The 21828-nt window shown below is 39.9% G+C and overlaps 1 non-coding gene across 1 annotated transcript; it reads right to left on the reverse strand.

Moving 5' to 3' along the window:
- Positions 1-16084: 16084 nt before the first annotated feature.
- Positions 16085-16155, reverse strand: LOC131578366 (small nucleolar RNA SNORD50). Its single transcript, XR_009277458.1, has one exon. It is a non-coding gene; the product is annotated as a small nucleolar RNA SNORD50 (small nucleolar RNA).
- Positions 16156-21828: the final 5673 nt, after the last annotated feature.

The raw sequence follows: 21828 nt of genomic DNA on the forward strand, positions 1-21828 counted from the left end.
GAGAAACTTGGAAACCAGCCTACTGATCTCTGGCAGAGTTGTGCGTCCAGATAAAGACGGCAAAACGGAGGCAGGAAGGCACATAAGAGTATTACTCACTTCCCCAGAGGCGGCTCAGCCACAAGTTGAGCAGCGCCTGCTGCCCTGAGCCTGGCCGAATACTTCCAGCATATCTCCAGTACTTCAAAAACACTTGAACCTGAGCAGTGGAGCAAGCACAGACAATTCCAATGTTAGTTCAGGTGTCAACAAATGCTCACGTGCTGGTGTATAAGTATGTGAAACATACAACTGGTATTTGGTGATACAAGGAAAAAAAAAACAAAACATCTTTTCAAGTATTCGATGCAATAAGGCTTCATTAAAAGCTGGAGCATTTCACAGGTTTGTCTGAAATAGCAACAAATACAAGGCAGATGTACACTGTCAAATAGACCAGCTAATTTTTAATGCAAAAATTTGATAAAAGGTAATTTTTACTCTGACTTCCCCTCACCTTTAAAAAAAATGAAACTTCCTGAAAAAAAAAAAGTAAAAAAAAAAAAAAAAAAGCTAACTTTTTTAGGGCAAACCTGAGTGGTATTTTTAAACATATCCTTTTTACAAATACATATTATTTTTTCAGTTTAAAAGTTAATAAAAAAAGTTTTAAATAATACAGCTGGGCAGTGAAAGTAATATTCTCAAAAACAAACCTGGGGAGCATTTTTCCACATATCAAATTTTTCCAGTTTTGGAGGATTTGCACCAAAGCATGTTGTTTTCAGATGTTTACAGGTGTTTCAGTGTTACATTTATAGTACGGATGTATCCAGAATATTACGTAAATTTCATAAATGCATTTGTTCTCCGGAACTAATGAAAACTCTGAAAAATCACAGAATCATTAGGGTTGGAAGGGACCTCTGGAGATTGTCCAGTCCAACTCCCCTGCCTAGAGCAGGTGATACAGGAATATGTCCTGGTGGGTTTGGAATTATCCAAAGGGGGAGATCCACAACCTTTCTGGGAAGCCTGTTCCAGTGCTCTGCCACCCTCAAAGAATTTCTTCATGTAGAGGTAGAACTTCTTGTATTTCATTATAATTCTCAGCCAGTCAATTTGACTAACTGTAGATGGCAAACTTGAGAAAGTAATTCCTGCTTTCAGACCCATTTTTAGAGGAAAACTTTTTTATGCGCTTAACTTTTTCCTCCATAAGATGGAAGCAAAAACAATAAAAATACTAGGATTAATGCAGTGAGCAGATTTGCACCCTTACTTAAAATCATAGCTGACCCTGACTTAAAATGACAGAGTTGCAGTTATTAGATCCTTTGAAATTTTACATAGAAAGCAGGAAGCACAGAATCTGACACACACATTTCTTCCAAATATAGCTCCGTTATTAGCCCTAATATCAAAGCCAAAAGTAGCATGCCCAGGAAAACCCTGAGATTAGCTCAGTTGGGTAGAGTGTCATGTTAATGAGACCTAAATCTTGGGCTTAATCCCTGCATGGGCTAGAGTTGGACTCAATGATCCCTATGGGTCCCTTCCAATTCAGAATATTCTGTAATTGTGTGACAAGATCCATGAAACCAGTGAGGGTTTTTCTTTTTAATTGTGTAAAACACTGATTGAAAAAATACCTTTGCTAAGAACATTTGCATGTACTTACCTGGTGACTTTACATGAGGAGCTTCTCTGCACATGCCTGGAAGTTTGACAGCTTCTCACCATAATGAAAGTTGTGTTGAATCCTAAATTTTCCTGGTATTTGAAAACCCTGTTTTGCTTCTGTTGCAGTTATAACCATTGTAGAACCACACTGAAGCCACAGCTGGACTTCAGTACCTCCCAGCACACCCATGGTAAAACCAGTGGTTAACAAAGACAAGACCAACAAAATAGCACAGATAAAGCAGCGAAGAATAAATTTAATTTGACAAATAGACTAAGAGACTAGTTTTTGCTTTGGAGCTACTTATATACAGCTAAACAATCATATCCTAAACAAAGAACAAAAATCCAGGAAATTCAGCAGGAATCTTACCTTCAGTTTCTATGTTGCCTCACCTTTCCAAAACATATACTCATTGGAAATTTAGGCCTGTCTGCAGAATGCACTGTACTTGAGCTATGAAATGCACCAGCTACAGTCCTAGAGGGATGGATCACTCTGGTCATACAGCAAATGTCATCGCTTGTAATAACAAAACAAGCCCCTTGTGCTGTGTCTGCCACAGTAGACTTCTGAAATTAATGAGCCACTCTTCGGGTTTCTCAACAGTGTGCTTTTCAAGCCATTCCCTGCCCTTAGCTTGGTTGGTAAGGCTGCCAAGTTATTCATACATCTCTATATTATAAAGATATTTAATTTCAGGAAAGGATTGCTGTCTGCATTTTATTCAATGTAGTGCACAGCTGGCTGATGGCCTATTTGCCCTGTGAGATCCTTGGTAAAATAAAGTTATTTGGGGAAATACCTGTTTAATTAAAAGTTTGTGCAATTTCTTCATTCTATCAGTCAAATTCTCTGTCTTAAGATAGGTTGCATTATAAAATGCAAGGCCTGTGTCTATTAAGAGAAAAATGCAAGTCAGAAATTAATGAAAAGGAGATGAATCACATATATGAAACTTTATTCAGAAAAAATGCTTTTCATATATGACTGTCTCAGTCTTTAATACGCAGATTTGAGAGTCCTTACCATCTAAAATTGCAGTATGATTTCAGCAAATAAACTTTACTAACATAACTAATGGTAATATTATCTTTTAACATTCTTTCCAGTTATATCCCTTGTGCACATTGGAACTTTTTGAAATCTAGGCAAGGTAGCACTTCTTAAAATCAAGGTTAATCCCCCTTACATTTAAACTATTTCTAGAGTTCTAACTTTGACCCTGCTAACTCTTCAAACACTCCACTTCTAACTAAATCAGGAAAACAAAAGGAGCAAACAAAGCATTTGTAAATTCAGTACGATTCACAGCACCAGAGACAATGGGTACAAACTGAAACACTGAACATCAGGAAACACTTCTTCACTGTGAGTGACCAGGCACTGGCATAAGTTGCCATAAGGAAGGTTATAGAGTCTCCATTCTCCAAGACATTTCAAAGCCTGTCTGGACATGGACTCAAGTGACTAGCTCTAGGTGGCCCTGCTGGAACAGACAGATTCTGTGATACAGTTCTTCACCTTGGATCTTTACAAATCCAGTTCTATCCATGATCTGATGCTTCTTTCTCCCCCCTGCCCCCTTCCAAATCAAAACCCCAAAGTAACTACATTTTAACTAATTTTTAATTCTAGTTCTGCAAGATAGAAGAAGAGTCTGATCCTACAGACTTGACATGATGCATTTCAAGGCTTTTGAGGTTGAAATCACCTGCATTCTGCTAAATATTTTCCCAGATAGTTGCAGGCAGAGAACAAGCCTGGCAATGAGGAAGAACGAGGCTATCCCAGTTATTCTTTTACTGTTGAATTCTATGTATAGACTAAAGGTGTTAAATTCTTCTCTCACTTTTGTTTAATGTCTGTGCTAGAGCAACACTGCCAGTGAAAGAAAGGGTATCTAACTGCTCATTTCTGTAAAGTATTTGTGTTTTAAGTCTTTCTTACCAATATCAATCACTGGTTTTGCCTCTTCCTCATCAACATCATCCCCCTAATACACAGGTACATCCACCCCCGAACAAACATTCCTGAGCTGACTTTCTTAAAAAGAGGCACAAGCAGAAGGCAGTTTAGTTCACATTCTGTTAACCTTTAGTTTTTTTCTAACTTAAGTGAGAAGATTTTAACAATTGTTTACCAGCTGAGGGTTCAGAACAATCACTGTAGAATTCAATGTATTTGCAGTATGCTGTAGGCTAATGTACAAGTATTGAAAGACGACTGGAGGAGGACAGCACTCTATTTTTGCACACTCAGAAGGCAGTGAAGTCGCTTCCACATGTATTGTGGAAATACCAACTGAAAGCCATCCCAAACTATTGTCACTCAGAAATAGGTCCAGCCTTGCAACAAAGAACTACAAATGCCACATACTTACTGGCAAAAAAGCAGCACTAAGTTATTCAGAACTTATACCTTCAGTACGAATGAGAAGACGAGGAAACCATAATGCAGGCCTACAAGTCAGAAGTGGCATGGGGAAAACTAGAGAATAACTGCTCGCTCATTCTTCCAGCAGAAGAACTAGGAAACATTAAATCAAACAGGCAAATAGCCAAGCAAAAACCACTACTTTTACACACACGCAGCTAAGGCTGGGGAATGCATTGGCACATGAAGCTGTAGGTATTTCCATAAACCCCCAAAATAACTAATTAATGCAAGAAACACCAATCTAAAATTCCTAAATGCAGAGCTGGAGATATCACCCCAATTTAAATTTTGCAAAAGGAATTAGTGAAAGAATTGCAGAAAGTGGGGGAGCTTACCAGAATGTTCTATCGTACCTATGCTTGCCCTCTCTTTGTATTTTTCCATTAGCCAATATTCGCTACTGGAAACTGAATATTGGTCTCTGCTCTTCAGTCTAACAATTGAAATACCTTGTCATTGCAGCAAGCAGAACATGCAAACAGTAATCTGTTCTTTTCTTCCCAAATCCTTTCTACTTCCTGGAAAAGTATACATGAAAATGTTCCTTCAGATTCCCTCTAATCACATATTCCTCTTTCCACTATAGACCTATAAATCATACGTTTCCTATACAAATAGCTCACAAGTTTATCAAGGGTGAGGAGACTATGGGAAAAAGCTTCCCAATCTGACTAGAAAATATTGCTTAACTATTGCTCTGGGTACAAGGGCAAGAGTTAAGATAAAACTGCTGCCTTTTCCATTCCTGTTATCCTAAGCATCTGATGCTTTAAAGCTCTTAGAGGAATGCTACCATTAGGTCAGTGCCTGGCAAAGCTCCATGGAAAGAGGAGACAAGATATTCAGCAAAGTGACAGGAGAGTTACCACATATACTGCCCTATTTTCCTCAAATTAGCATGGAAAGGTTGGAGAAAGAAGTTTCCTCCACATCCTAGTGCATTCTGCCATATGAGAAGGAGTCATGCAAGAGAACTGCAGAGAACATTCCTTATCAAAATCCATCTTCAAAACATCGCCAAGTCATCTCAGGACAGTAGTGCTGTCCTGTCCACTTGTGCATTGCGAGGTAGCCAAGTGCTGAAGCTGCAACTCACTGAGTACAGCCACAGATGAAAGTGTCAATAGAGAACTTAATGCTGTATTTAGAGCCTTTCCTTTGCCCCAGACACACATCCAGCCTGGCCCTTGCATCCTGTAGTGCCTAGCAGCCATAAGGATTCCAGTACTTGGCACCCTTGTAAAAGGGGCTGAAGGAAAGAGACCTTTGGGATCTACTTAACCCCGCATAAGTTACTTACTGCGTTAAGCCCATCTCCGAAGGCAGACAGCATGTCATTGGGTCACAAAATATTCTTCTCCACCTCTGGGCATCTTTCCCAGGAGAGGAGAGCACAGCACACCACAGACACAATGGCCACAGCCATACAGCAGATGGGGCAGGCCATGGGCTGTTCTCCAGCTGTAAGGCAAATACAGAGAGCGCAGCTTGCATTCCCACAGCTAAGCTCTCGCCCACCTTAACTTCTAAACCATGCCCAAATATTAAACTGCTGCCCAGGCTTTAGCTGTCAGACTGTATTAACCCTTTATAGCATAGATGATCAGTTGCCAGAAATTGGGCTTATGTCCCAGGCCTTTTTAGTTGGCTAGTAATTACATGGCTGATTACTCAGGAGAGTGTCTGATGCAGCAGTTGCAATACACAGCTTTCAGATCAAGTGTTCCAGACTACTTAACATGTAACCAAAGAACCTAAAAATCCTTTCAAGGGTGGTTGAGCCCAAATAACCTTGTGTCTTCAAGGTCCTTGTAATAATAGAACTATCTCACACATACATTTATGACCCTTGCCAGGTACAAGGCACCTACTAACTAACTACCAAAATGCAGCATTTCTGCAGATCCCAAGAGCAGACTATACAAGCTTTTGCATAGAAATTATTTTTTATTTTATTTTTTAACGACACCTGGAGAATTCTACCCTATGGGAATTCTCATTTACAGCACAAACATAAGACCAGTGCACAGGGATGAAGAATTCTGACTATATCAGTACCTCAGACTGTGCTTGAGCTTTTCAATAATCTTCTTTTGGAAGATCTACTCTCTACTTCTACGTGGGCCTTGAGTGATACTAGAATTAGATCTTAACCTAAAATACAGTTTTAGTATATAAGTTTTCCCTTTCCAGCTTGTGCAGCATCAACCGGGAATCTCTTCATTGTTTTGCACAGAGCAGTGCAGTGCAGGCAACAACCTGTGCTCAAATCTGAACAAATTTGTAATTTAATATGGTACAACTAATGTAGCTGTATTGTGCTGCTGGAAGCAGAAGTTTAGATCTTTAGAGAAGCAAAGTTTTAATTTTACATGGCAACTGGAAACTAGAAAAAATGCTATTCTGTGATCTGCAGGGGACATTAATATTAATCTTTTAATCTGCTTTTTTTTTTAATTTTCATATTTAGCTTTGATCCTGTAAAAACATAAAAGGTTGTTTTTTCTTTTTTAAAGTTTAGCTCTTAAAATAGAAGTAAGAACATTTACAGGGAAGTTTCATTTTGAAAACTTAAATCTATTAGAGTCAATTAAAAAAAAATAATTTTCAGTTTATGACTAGGTAAATACCTGGCTGATAAATCTGTGAACTTGTTTATTGACACCACATTTAAATTAACCAAAACACTTCTAATACCTCTTGTATTTTCCAGCTGAAGTTATGTACCAATGGAGAGCAATGTTTGGGGGCACATACTGAGCAGCAAGAGGAGTCAATGCAACTCTGTGAGATTATGTATTTTTACTGCCAATACATCAATTCTTAGTTACAGCAAAATCATTAAAGATAGCTGAGTGAGCATGTCCATAAAAAATAGTTAAAATCACTGATGACAGTTAACTGCAAGTTTCTAAATTCTTTCATACCCTTCCAGGTCAGGTGTTTTTAGATTTTACTGCCACATCCATAGCAATACCTTATGTGTCTCACAAGAAAAATGATAAAATAATTCTTACCCAAGAGATGATCTTATATACACTAAAAGGCAAAAGTTTGTAATATAGCCAATTTTTATTTTAATCCCTTTAAACATCTATTAAAAGACCAGTCCTGGTTAGTAAATTTTATGCATGAAAACCATTAACAAATTTCAGATCAACAGTATTGATACAGACCTGCTGCAGCCAAAAGAGGCAGCGAGGAAAGTGCAGAACTTTTTTTAGTCTGAAAATATTTCCAACTCCTTCAGTCTCAGCGCACAATGGAAAAAAAATTAGAACCAGAATTAAGAAGGGAGGGCTATTAAAGTAGAAACTTTTGTAAACTATGCAGAAAAAAAACCCAGCCTAGACAAAGAAAACAAAAAAAACCAAACCCAAACATAAGACATTTCCAGCTTAGAAGTTCACCTGTTCTCTATAGCTCAGCCAAGGTTGACACAAATGGTTTCTTCCACACTTAGGCTGATGATCATAGCGCTGGTAACACATTCACTTTCCCTCTGAGCCTGTGAGACTCCAACTGCTAGGCAGACTTCTTAGCAAGTGGTGAGTCTATGCACCCCAGCAATGACCAAGTTCGGATTAAGGTTAAATCCCAGCAAAAGGTGAGACTACTTCAGCAAAACACAGAAAACAAATAGTTCATAACCTACTGTTGCTTGGCCTAAGAAAGTATTTTCTATATTATTTATCTTAATCACCATAGTTCAGCAGTAGGATTAGACTGCATAGGAAATCAAGACATCCCAGGAATTTTCTAAAACCTCATTATCATGCTTCTTTTGGAAGCTTTAGCAGAAGCTCAGAATGTTTTGCTTCCAGGGCCAGATGCCAATTCTGCTGGTAGTCCTTTTAGCTGCTGCTGTAGAAAAGGCTGTCATCTTCACAGACATTAATTTCTGCCTTTTTAATGAATTTGAGGTGCCTGTTTCCCAGCCAAACTTCAAAATAGTCAAGGAGAGAAGAGCAAGTTCAACAGAGCCTATTTCTGCAGAATTGAGATATTTCTGAAAAATGGTTATGGTTTTTTAGAGAATACTATACGAAGTACAATTGAGTTTTAGCCCTATTACATTAATTGTGGGTGGGAAAGGTTTTTATTTAAAATCATACTCACCTTGCACATTTTTTTCCCTAACACCTGCTTTACAGCCTGAAACTTTCCAGCAGAGAGCTCAGTATGAACACAAAAACAGAGAAAGATGTAGTTTCCTCCCATATCTGAAACACCTGAAGCCCTGCTAGCTGTCCTTGATGACAGATCTGCAATTTACCTCATATGTGACTCTTATTTGTAGGCACTGTCTCAGATTTCTGAAGAGCAAATCACAGTTGTCAAATCACATCAATTACAGGACCCGGTCTTGTTTTTAAAACTCATCATATATTTCAATTTCATTATTATATCCTTGAGTCCCAGAGATCTCCTTTTTTTTCCCTTTACAGAAGTTTCATATAGTCTTGCAGCCCTTCTGGGATTAATACTGAATGCTGTCTTGGTTTGAAAAGACAGGTGTCTGCTAAGGAAGGCAGGAGCTTCTCTTGAAATGGAAAAAATGTAACACCCCCCCCCCCCCCCCCCAAATTATTGTAATTTTGAAATTAAAGCAAAGATATAGGAGTAGGAATAGTTCCTTACTAGGAAAACTAAAATAAAAATGCAGTAATACAAAAAAAAAAAAAAACCCAACAAAAACACTGACAGTCAGAATACAACCTGACACTGTTGGTCAGAGTGTTGATAGCAGTCCAATAAATTGTGGCTGCAGTCCTCCTGCAGTGACAGATGTGGTTCTGTTGAAGCAGTGATCATGTAGAAGGGTGTAGTCTCTCCTCTGGGAATTCAGTGGAGAAAGGCTGCCTGTGATGTTCCAAGTCTCAGGATATATCCAGGTAGGAATGCTTGGCTCCTCCCCCTGGGCAGAACATTTCACAATGGGATGATGTAATTTTGTCAGTCATGCTGTGAGACTCACTAGCCCATTAACAGCAGATATCCCCCTGGAGGAAGGATGGGTCGTGAAGAGATAAAGAACACTGCCCCACCTGGGTTTTACAGCTGGTAATGCAATACATACTTTGGTTACATCTTGCATTTCAACCTAAGACAAATGCTTATGTAGTAGTCATGTAATTTCGTGGGTTTTTTATATTTAATACATAACTGTTAAAAGGAAAGTAATACAGTACTAGTATAGGAGGAATAGTATCTTTAAGAGACTGGGGTAAAACTGAGTGCAGTATAAAAGTTTTGGACAGCAAGGTCCCAACCTTGGCCCAGAGTAAGAAATCTTATGCTGGGAGATAGAGCAGATTATCTGTGGAAGTTTGAGCTTTTTATAAAAGATATAACTTCAGGAAAGGCCAAATATGCATGCTTCTTTTGTCATTTTAAATGGATTTTACTAGTTGATAGACAATAGTACTTCAGGTCTTACCTCAGTGAAAAAAATCACAACTGGAGAACTCCAAGTAGCCCTTAGGAAAAAACAGCAAAAAAGACCAAGAGACAGAGCACTTCCAGGAGCACTACCTCAGAATAACAGAATTCCTCTTCTCTTACAGGTAGGTGAGAGAGGTTCATTATAGTGAACCATGTCACTGCCAAGTTTCTTCAACCAAAAACAGAAGGTAAGTGGCTATTTCCTTTCAAAGAGTGCTGTCAGGCAGTAGCCATCAGGAAGTCAATGGTTCTTACACCACAGGTCTCTTCATGTCTGTAGCTCCTAGCAAATCCTGTTTGTTCGTATTTCTAAGGTAAAAGCTTTGGATTTTCCCACATCCACCATGGCCCATAAAGGGTCTGCACTTCTATAGAAAATATATCAAGCAGTTGCTACAATTGTCCAGTGTAACTTTTTCAATTATAAAACTATAAACTACATTATATTCTCAGGAGAAAGTACTCATATATAATTTCCAGCCATCTTTTCATAGGATTTAAAGCATAGCAAAACCACGGCAAAACACCTTGCAGTCAATCCCTGCCAGAGGATCATCATATTAAGATCTCTTTACATAGAAAAAAGGTTTCCAGCAGCCTTACAACCTGTATGTCAAATTAGCAGAAACTATACTGCTACTATATTAACAGCAACAGAAATTAAGTTGAAGTATATGTAAATGAAGACAATCCAGTTCAGACAAGTGTAAGAGTACTACTTCAGAAACATCTTCAAAAGCCTAGACACTCTTCCCTGCCATGGAGATTTTTTGAGGAAACACTCTTAACACTGTGATAGTGTTTATTATAAATTACTATTTCAAGATGTTTTAGAGGTAACTCCTTGTTCCTGCCGTTAAACTTTTTTATTTTGTGCGGTTTATAATCTGTGAAACAGGAAGAGGGGAAGAAGCACTAATTCCCACAAACTAAATTCTCTTTCTGTTTCCAGTAGCAAACAGGCAGTTTAATAAAATTTTCAGAATTAGAAACTCCATGATCCAACTACTTTCAGAAAATGCTTATTCTAATATACTCTGGGCAATGAATAATCATACCCTGAACAATTTTAGTTATGAAGTCAAAATGATATTAAGAACTGTTCCTCACCATGGTTCAATATTATACTTTTCTGGTGGAATGTGTGAAACAAAAGACAGCAATTTTTCTTGTATTTTCTGCTGCAGAAAATGACCTAACTACTAGACAGAGCTAACAAACCATCATGGTTTCAGCCGAGTTCGTTAGTTTTCTTCTTAGTATCTGGTACAGTGCTGCGGTTTGGATTCAGTATGAGAATAGTTGATAACAGTTTGATGTTGGGGTAGCAATACTTAGCAACAACCAGAAGTCTCTGCAAGTGAGGAGGGTCTCAAGAAGCCGTGAGGGAGCAAGGCCAGCACAGCTGACCCAAACTGGCCAACAGGATATTCTATATTAGCATGTCACGCCCAGAACATAAACTGGGGGAAGCTGGCCAGGAGGCATGGATCATTGCTCAGGCTGGGCAGGTTAACAGGTGATCAGTAATTGTGTATTATCACTTGCTTATCTTGGGGTTTCTCTTTGTTGTCTTCCTTTATGGTACAATTGTTATCTTTAATTTCAATTCTGTTCTCATTTCAACCCACTCCTTTTACCTTTCCTCATAGTCTCCTCTCTATCCTACCAGGGTAGGTAGGATGTGGTACTTAGCTACTGGCTGGGCTTAAACCTTGAGAAACACAAGAGTTTACATCTCAAATGCTTTTCGCAGGACCCTAGTTTCTGCAATACTCCTCACTCTGAAAGAAACCAAGGTAAGCCTAGGGCAAATTATTTCCTATTTTGTCAAGGTAAGATGAAACACAGATTGAACAATAGCTGCATATTCTTCTTCCTTTTCAATCAACTTACCAATTTAAAAGTAAGGCCCAAGCATTTGGTTTTTTACAGTCCATTTATCTCTTTCTTTCCACAAAAAAAACCCCTGAACTTCATTTTGGGACAGATATTAATCATTCATCACCTGCCACTATAAAACCAGTACCATTGTTGCTGGGAGAGTGCTCCTTAGTAAGGGAGAACTCCAATTTCAGGGAAAAAGAGTGTTTATTGGTCTGGTGAGAAGCTTGAAGTATAGCTTAAGGGTAAGAGCACACATCAGTACTTCAAATTTTCACCCTCAACACAGCTCAGTTAAACAGCAAGGCACCAGGGCCTTCACTGAACTTCACTTACCACTGTTTTCAGTAAGATGAGAATCAAAAGTGACGTCAACTTCAAAAACAGGGGAAAAAAAAAAAAAGGCATTTTACTTCAGCCCCCTCCCAATCCTACCCTCCCTACACTTATTAACATACCCACTACTACTTAATCTATTTTACAGCCCACGTATCATTCATGTTTCAAATATTTTTAAATGGAGACAGGTCATAATTGCCAAGTAGTATTCAAATACAAACGAAAATCTCAGGAAATTCCCAAGAAAACTGCTGGAAAGGCTCTCTATACTTCTCCTGTTCCTTATACTGGTCATCCTCAGACAGAATACTGAACGAGGCAGACTTTGTCCCACTCAATACAGCCATTCTTCTGAGCATCAAACACCACTTTGTCCTCTGGAGCCTGCAGGAAGTTTGAGACAATGGCAGAGAAGTACTGTCTTCATAGCCCTGATAGCTCAACTGGACTATCAACTAAAAAGCCACATGATGTTTGAAAGGAAACAGAATTCATCATTCTAATTGTACTTCTCCAGTATATATCCTCAGAGGGAAATATAAAGACAGACAAGCAAAAATGCTTGTAAAACCGGTTGCAACACCAAAAAACAGAGAATGCAAATCATCAGACGTGCATTTACATAGTATATAAATTCTCCATGTGTATTTTCACTAATCTGAAATTTCCATTTTTCTGTTAAATCCATTCATACTCCAGATGATAGCTCAAAGGTTGTCCTCTGGGACAAAGGGAGGGAGTGTGAAGAAAAGCTACGAGTTAGGGCCAAACACTCTTCAATATAAAGAATACCTTTCCTTGTGCAAAGTCAAGCACTTGCTAAGTGCTGTGTCCATGTTTAAAGGTCCTATAGAATGCTTTTCTTTACCAACTGATTTCAAGTCAATGCTGGTTTTTAATTGGCAGAAGACATACCTCAAAGTTTGTATGGCAAATTTATACAGTTAAGAGCTTTCCTGCAGGAAAGATGGTAGGAACCCCAACACCAGCACACAATATAGCTGCAGCCAGTCACACACTCCTCTGCACGATGGCAGCCAGACAGCACAGCTTACACTGAAATTACTATTCACAGGGATCTGATACTTCAAGCAGGTGTCACACCAGCACTGGCACTACATAACAGTGTGGGTGCTGTGGCAAGATAACCACAGCTAGCTTAGTTTCACTCACTTGCAGTTCTTGATTATAGATCACAGCCTCCACCAGTAAGACGAGTTCTTCAGCAAGACAAAACCTCCCACCTTAATAAGGACCTTGTTTATTCAATAATAGCAAAGCATTTATGCAGAGCTGCTCTCAAATTTTCCATGTGGTTGCAAGGTACTTCTGCTTATAAGCTCAGCATTTGTTTAATTACCAAGTCTCTGCTGGTTTTGCCCAGTTACTAAAACCGATAAATGGCAACATTCCATAAGTTTGTTTAACCACCAATTTCCTGGACCACAGCCCAACAGCTATGTGACACTTCTAACTCACCACTAATGATGGTTAGTGCAAGACTTCACTGGACTAAAGCACAAAAACAGCAAAGTGCTTTCATGCTGTTTACTGCACAATCTTAAAGCTTTAAATCTAACAAGCTGTTCTGTAAGCTCTTAAGTTTCATGAAGTGCTTTTGCGGAGAAATCCCATGCCACGTGTTCAAAATGTGTCACACAATAACTCTTCACAACTGAATCTCATCTCACTTGTATTAAAGAGCACTCCAGAAAATGTACCAGAACTAAATCCACAACTGAAGACCTATTAACCCCCTCCAAACAAAGTAAAAAAGCCAGTTTCCATCTTAAAATTGGTTATAAAAATGACCTTTCAATTTTCACTGGTCTTATAAAGCAAATCTTCTGGAACATGTCCTGGTTAAAACATTAGTTCACTTTTGTAAACACTTTACTCCCTATATTACTAGTACACATTTTTTATTAGCTACCGATTTTCAGTAGCTCCGAAGAACAGGACCGTTCCTTGAGAAAGTTCTGCAGCTAAATATGTCATTAGCCACATCTACCTTTTTTATATGCTGAGGCAAATCTTTTTCATGACTAAACATTCTGACAGGCCTCCACATTGATATGCAGTAACTTTATTCCCTGACACCTTTTATCTATTGCTGTCAGTCCTACCTCTGAGACCATCCCTAACAAATGCTTTGGAACATACAGAACAAGACTGCCATGAAGTACTTTGGTACCTGAAGTGCCACCCACAACCCTAAATCTTGTCTTCTATTTCATCCCCAACATCACAAGATAAACTCACTTTCTCCAAGTTCACTGCACATAAACATGGCATCCTCTTTAGAGGTTTTAACATTATGTATTAGCATCAGCCTAAAGATGGTACCTTTATTCTCCAAAACACATGCCACTCATCTGATCCTGTAATGAATATATAAATCCCTTTGAATATCTAAGTATTTAACCACCTCTCTGCTCTTTTGACATCTTAACATCCAGAAGAGACTGACCTAGCTAGAACTGGTAACTTCTGTACTTAAAAGCCAGGCAACTCCACTAGATGCTGCTAACAGGACCCAGACTTCTTGCAGACCTGCAGTGGGCAGAAGATTGAAACTGATCTTACCTTCCCCCTTGAGTACACAGTAGTTTGTCCAGGAGTCTCTCAAACACAACATGAAGCATGTGCCCAGTATATACTGCACTAGACAGCATAAGGCCACATTGCCTCCATAGCTCTTTAGTACAAGAAATGGAACACTGATGATCCACAGCTGATGTGCAACAGCCATGACTTTAACATCCTTTTATTTAAAAACATGTACAAAACATGGCACATGAAAACATGCACCATTCTCAGTTAAAATTTGTTAACAGAAACAAGCATTATGGAACGAAATGAAAGCTATTCTCTAGTTTTTATCTGCAGACCTTGACGTTCAATAGACTGATTTACCATTCCTTGCTCAAAAGAATCAACCTTTAGCCAGAGTACCTGTCCACTGCTTCATAAGCAAACCATAGGAAATGCTCAGTGAGCCACCAATGCACTTCCAGAGTTCAGTCATATTCTTAGCATCCATTGTAGTAGCCTGACGGGTACTTATTTTTGACATTTCCAATGTGCTGCTCCTGGTACTGTTTATACTTCATACTACTTTGACAGAAAATTAGACTTTACATGGAATTTGTCACTGATGAACAGGAACACCCCATGAGATACAGGGTTGTTGTATGTATTTTGGACCATTTCAAAATTATTCAGTAATTGTAGGTCTATGAATTTTTAATTATGCTAGTCTCATGTTTCTGCCCTTATAAAGAATTGCTGACAAAAAGGCTTAAAAGTCATGCTTCAAGGCAAATTTCATCGTATGTATACACCATGAGTTGTCTTTAAATTTACTTGGTGAGCAGTTTATGATCCTTTACTCCTCTGTGGAAAGGACAGTTTGCTGGATACAGCAAAAATGCTGCTACTGTGATTACAGCACCAGTACTTTTCAAGCGACTGTTCAAAGCCCAAGTTCCAATATATGCAACTCTTTTCCCCAGAGAGCAAGCAAGTACTGTTGCCAGTGTATTCCTCAAAGGGCAGTTGCACTGTTCTGGTACTAGCTCTCTCCTGCTGAAGTGGCAGTCCATAAAACCCCAACTCCTCACTCCATCACTAGATACAGTGATGCAAGCTGTAGACAGTGTCTTTTTCTTTGCTTTCACACTGTATTTACAGGGCCTGACTGTGGGCTCCACTCTTGAGATATCACAGATCTCCAGTATCTGCAAGACTGTGTACTCATGTGGTATTTTAAAAGTGTAACTAATCATAAGGTTTTCCATGCACTGAAGCTCAATAATATTGATATCTCAATCTAATATAATATTAATATTATCTCAATTTCCCTAATATTACTGCTACACTTCCTAGAGAAGACAGTTCAGTATTTTGGAAAGATGGTGTTTTAAACATGCAGAGAGAGTAATTCTGGTCTACACGTGTTTTCTGAAGACAGCATCTACTGAACAAAATTGCAGCTGTTTCAGCAGGCTTGTAGAAGCATGGCATCCCACTCCAAGCCACAGTATCTCTTCAGGTGTTACACTTCCTTCTGGTTACATCATCCACATTTGTCAGCCAGTTCTGACAAAGTGTTCCAATTTATCACTGAAAAAGGAGAACAATATCTAAGTAAAATGGTACATTCAAGGTAGAAATTTCAATTTGCAAGAAAGCACACAACAGTTTGTACTGAAATGTTGCTAATTCTGAAAAAAACACCCCCAAACCCAAAAACTAAACCCACAAAGACAGCTTAGTACTTTTCAGAAAGTTCAAACAAAGCATTTTGGTCTCATCTCAGACTCCGGATCCGTATAAAGTTTGTCAGCAAGGAGTTCAGGTTCGGGATAGGATCATCACAGATGAGACAAAAGCAGTAAATGAACAAAAATTAGTAAGCAACATCCTATAAGATTTCTGATTGCTTAGTTTTTGTATTACAATCTAACATTTTGTTATATTTCAGTAATAGTATACATTATTTCAAACTTTTCATGTAGGTTTGAAATCTAACAAAGGTTAGGTCCAGCTATCAGTTCATATTGTGACTGAGGGAACAAGTGTCTTATAAATGCCAACCATGGCTTACCGTACCAATTGGTCAATTATGTTCATAAATATCATAATGCAAAAAAATCTGATGTGTAAGCACAGTTACTTTAGACTTAGAACCAGAAAATGTTTAGAAGCTTTTCAGTTACATACTTAAATAAGCCAAAAGCACTTGTTCCTACTTGTTTCCTATAAAACACATTTTCCTGTAAAAAAGACATTTATTTTTAAATTTTAGTTTTCTTTCATCACTCAAAATACAACCTGACATCTATTTAGCCTCTCATACAGACCCAACTGCATTATTCAACATGTGCTGCATTGGTATCAGCACACTGCAAGTTCTGTGAAACTTTAATGAGAAGTGTAGTCATGTCACAGTAAGATTTGTTTTGCTTCTCTTGTCCAGCTATTGCTCAACCTGGGCATGAACTATGATAGGAGGGGGGAATTACACCTAATTATCAGGACATACAATACTGGCAATCTGCCTATCAGGATCCAAAGTAGTATTTATTGGAATTCATACCTTCTATTCAGAAGCAGCATTCAAGCATCTCTACAAAGACATAAAATGCACTGGTTAGTTAACGCCAACAAGTTTTGCTACTTCCAACTTTTCTCTAGGTCAGCCATGAAAGTCACTCCCTTTTCTACTTTTTACTCCCTTTTCTATCTAAACAATACAGCATTTTATAGGCAATACTGCTGCACAAGTTTCACTCATACATTTGAACTTCACATACTAGAACAAAACCTGTTGTTGAAAAGAAAGTACTGGTTGCTAGCAAAGTATTTAAAGGTACCTTTCTTGAATAAGGAGTAGAATCAAGTTATAGATGTGTAGCAACACAAGGAAATTAGAAGTTCTCACTCTACATTTTAACCAAAACCAGCCTGTGGATATATCCAAGCACCAGTGCAGTAAAGCATATCTCACTGAAAAATATTAAGTTCAGATACTTACGTGGGAATGAAGCTCTTGGAGATCCACTGCTAATATTCTTAAAGCAAAGCATTTGTGAGCTTTCTTTTTGACTGCTTCAAGTACATTATACTAGCCCTTGTGAAGTAGTTAATCTCTGGAGCTGAATCAGCTGTATTTAGAATTCACTACAATTTACCATCGAACTCCACCTTTGTCATTAACATGACTTTTCCTAAATGCTCACATAGGAATGAGCCCTGAATTAACTGTCCTAAGAGGACTGAAGTGCAAACAGCATCACTAGCTTTCAAACACCAGCAACACTTCCTGACCACACCTTACTAATGCTTGTTATTTACCCACTATAAAGGCAGAATGCCTCATATCTAACAGTTGCCCCTCTCTGCTCTTTGAAGTAAGCTTCTGCAACAGCACATATTTTTGTCAATACAGACCTGAGGTGGGTTTAAAGAATGCACCAACATTCTTATTCACAGCCTGGTGCATGCTGGCACCTCACTTTTACACAGCGACAGCATTAAACCAACACCAAATGGATGATTTATGATTGAAATATTTAAGTGGTTTCATCTCAGTAGCCAAAGCCTTATGAAGCTTCTCATCAATGTATCAGGTCTGGCAGCGTGATTGATCACTATTTACAAAGATCAGTGACAGGACCTGTAACACCACCCATACAGTCACACAACACAAAACAAGCTTTGCATCTTTCACTAGCAATGTACTAAAAAGGCATTACAATCAACAAAAAAATGTCTGCTGTTTAATCAATAATTATTACCTGTTTTATTTCTTGTTGTGAATGAATCTTTCTTCAAGACATATCACATTCCTGTTACTAGAAATTGTTCATGCCACTCTAGAAATTTGAGTAAAATCCCAAATTACAACAAGTTAGTGCATAATATAACACAAGCCAGTAAGAACAACCAAATTTTACTGTTGTAACAACCGGTTGCAAACATTTGAGTCAAATTAAGATGAATACAAACCCTGGAGCCAAGGGCTGCCCCACTTTCAAAGAAGTGAGGTTATCAACTATACATTAAAAAAGTGAATACACATTTTTATAGAAATATGGGAACATTTGTTTATTTATATTGATAAGCGTCCAGATGTCCTGTTTGTCATCTTTGACTAAACACTGTTTCACACTTATTTCCCAATAAAGTGCAAATTCCCAATTAAAATCCATACTGAGGTAAACTTTAGATTTATTATGAACACTTCAGACAGGCATTTTACCAGCTCCTCCAACACAATCTATTCCTAATCCCACACAGTTCTAGACCATGTCAAACATGTCCAAAATTACTGATACCTCAATTTTAAAGCTAATGACATAAATAGTAATTTAATCCTAATCCATCTTTTGCTAATCCATTTACTGTTAATTTATCTTCACTGATCATTCAGAACGTACATGGCTTTCAGGAAAATCCACTTGTGTGTACCAAGTATTCTTCTACTTGTGATGGTCCTTCCATGGAATCCTAAAATTAAAAATAAGCAAAAATTGTCTTTTAAACTAGAGAACATTTCTTCCTGTGGTCTAGCATCATCTCTCATGTTACTATGTCAGAAACTTAATCACCAAGCACAAAAACTGACATTTTCACACAGCAATTTTATATTCTTCTGGAACAGCCTACAATACCTGACAAGGTGAATCTTGTAAAAAAGAAGTCCAACTAAGAACTGATCTACAGGCTGACTTTAACTTCAAGAGCACCAAACCCAAAAATTATCAAATAATTACTTATCACTTTGATGGCAGTTATGAAAATGCAATGTAATTTTTCCTTTTTGTCCCACTCAGTAGCCACACAAAGTTGACAACTCTCTGGCACTTTCCATACTTTGACAGACAAAAATACAGAAGTCAAGTTAAGAAACCCAAGTACTTATTGACTTGTTCAAAAACAGAAATGCAATGTAGATGTAAATGTACATCTAGAGCAACATTAAGAATTCCGGAGCTGTTACCTTAATGTACAATGTGCTCGACACCACTGAAAACCTCCTCTCCATGACACCTAAAAACAAACAGTCAATCTTACAACTTGAAATCAGCAGATTCACATTACCAGGCCAGTAAGTCACATATATTATGAAGCAATAATCATCAACACAATCTCTAGAAGCAGCATGTTAAGTACTAAATCACAAGCTTGTGGGAGAAAAGCAGCAAAAAATGCAGTTTTAAGCAACAAAGGAGTTGCAAGCTACACCCACTTGAAACCTCATATGAAAAGCATTAAGGAAATAATTGCACGTACTCACTGTTAAACCTCAGTCCAAAGATTCTTTTAACAAAAAAATCACCATCTCAAGGTTTTAATGATTCTTAAGAACTAATTTTGGTTCGTTTACAGAATTACTTTAACCATGGAGCAGTAATAAAAATCCACCAACTCAAGCAGTTTAAGAAATGCATGACAAAGGATGCTTTGTCATACACATTATTACCTGAATGTAAGTATCTCACTTTTTAGTACATAGATCAAATAAATGCATCGAGCCATGAAAGGTAACTTATCACACTTTGTTTCAGATCACAAAAATAGTTAAAGCTATAGAAACTCTCAAGCTAAGCTTCTACTTCTCGTGTGCAATAAACTTTACACTTATTGAATAAAATAAACCAAATAATCAGGGGGTACTAATGGTTTAAGTTTCAAAAATTTCACTGTTCAGTAATCTAATGTGTGACTCATTAGACAAGCTAATTAAACACACAATGAATGCACCTTAATATGTCTTTATTCTGCTATATTACTGTCTTTAAAATAGAAAGAAAATACCATTAGTTAAAACGTAATCTTACGATTTACATTAAGTATCACCTAAATGTTGTGGGTCTTTTTTCTCTGGGACGCTATGTGGGTTTCACAACCCTTTTATAAGTCTTCTGCTGTGGGGCAATGCCATGCCGGTGGCTGATCCCTCCGAAAGATGTACAGGTAACACAAGCACGTGCCTCAACCCTCTGCCACTTGAACATGGTGGCCCCACGCTATTTAACACTTCACGCAGGAACCCAGACGACCGAAGGCTGTCGCACCGTGCCAGGAGCCGCCCCAGCCGCAGCTGAGGGCACAGCAGGGGCAGCAACCCCTGCACCAGCCCCGGCTGCCACGCCTGGGGATCAAAATGGCGCGGGCCCGGCGGCGCCACGCGGGCCACCACCGCCTACCGATCCCAGCCTGCCCCGCGCCTCAGGATGCGGCTTCCGGCAGGGAGTCTCCCAAGGGTCACGCTGGGATATGTAGTCCCCCTTCAGTCCCCTCGCAACACCGCTGCTGCCAGCAAGGCACCGTGCACGGGCGGCTGCGGCCCCACAGCTGGATTACAGCTGCCTTTCGCCTGACTCGACCCGCTCCAAGGGTGAGAGCTTCACACACCAGCTCTAGCCTCGAGCACTACGCGACGGGCACCGCGGGAGATCCTCCCGAGCGTCCAAACACAAGGAAGAAGCCATGCATCCCCCACCCACGCCTCGCTGGAGAAGCGGCACACATCGCATCCCGCGCCGCCTTACCGCGTTCCACCACGGCAGACGCTCCGCAGGGAAAAAAGGAAGGATGGCGCGCGCTCACTAGCTTTATATATACGCTGCCAGGTGGAAACGAGGCTGGCCATGCCCCCTGGCGCGCGAGCCGAGGGGCGGAGACGTCGCGCGGGGCTGGCGCGGGAGCGCGCGGAGGGGCGGGCGCTGACGTGTTGTCCGCGCGGGCCGGACGCCGAGGAGCGGCGCTGCGCTCCCGCCTCCCCGGGCACGGCGTGAGGGGATGGGCGGCGCTGCGGCCCGGCTGCCCGGCACCGTGCTGCCCGGCACCGTGCTGCCCGGCACCGTGCTGCCCGGCACCGTGCTGCCCGGCACCGTGCTGCCCGGCACCGTGCTGCCCGGCACCGTGCTGCCCGGCACCGTGCTGCCCGCGCGTTCTGCGTTACCGGTGTCGGGTGTGAGAGGGAGAGCTGTTTTATGTCGGGTTTTAAAAGGGAGGGCAGGAACCGACCTGGTGCACCTCCACCTCCCAAACTTAAAGAATCCGTTCCCCAAAGAACCACAGCGTCGTCAAGGTTGGAAAAGACCTGAGATCATCGAATCCAACCGGTGACCGAACACCACCAGGTCAACCAGACCATGGCAGTAAGTGCCACATCAGTCTCTCCTTAAACACCCCTAGGGATGGTGACTCAACCACTTCCCTGGGCGGCCCATTCCAATGTCTAATCAGCCTTTCTGTGAAGAAATGCTTCCAAATGTCCAGTTTAAACCTCCCCTGGCACAGCTTATGACTGACTGTGTCCTTTCGTCCTGTTGCTGATTCCCTGGGAGAAGAGGCCAACCCTCACCTGGCTACACTCTTCTTTCGGGGATTTGTAGAGAGTGAGAAGGTCACCTCCGAGTCTCCCTTTCTGCTGGCTAAACACCCCCAACTCTCTCAATCACTCACCGTAGGACTTGTGCTCCAGACCCTTCACCAGTTTTGTTGCCCTTCTCTGGACTCCAGCACCTTGCTGTAGGAGTGCA

The sequence above is a fragment of the Poecile atricapillus genome, chromosome 3 (assembly GCF_030490865.1).
Source record: "Poecile atricapillus isolate bPoeAtr1 chromosome 3, bPoeAtr1.hap1, whole genome shotgun sequence".
Taxonomy (NCBI): domain Eukaryota; kingdom Metazoa; phylum Chordata; class Aves; order Passeriformes; family Paridae; genus Poecile; species Poecile atricapillus.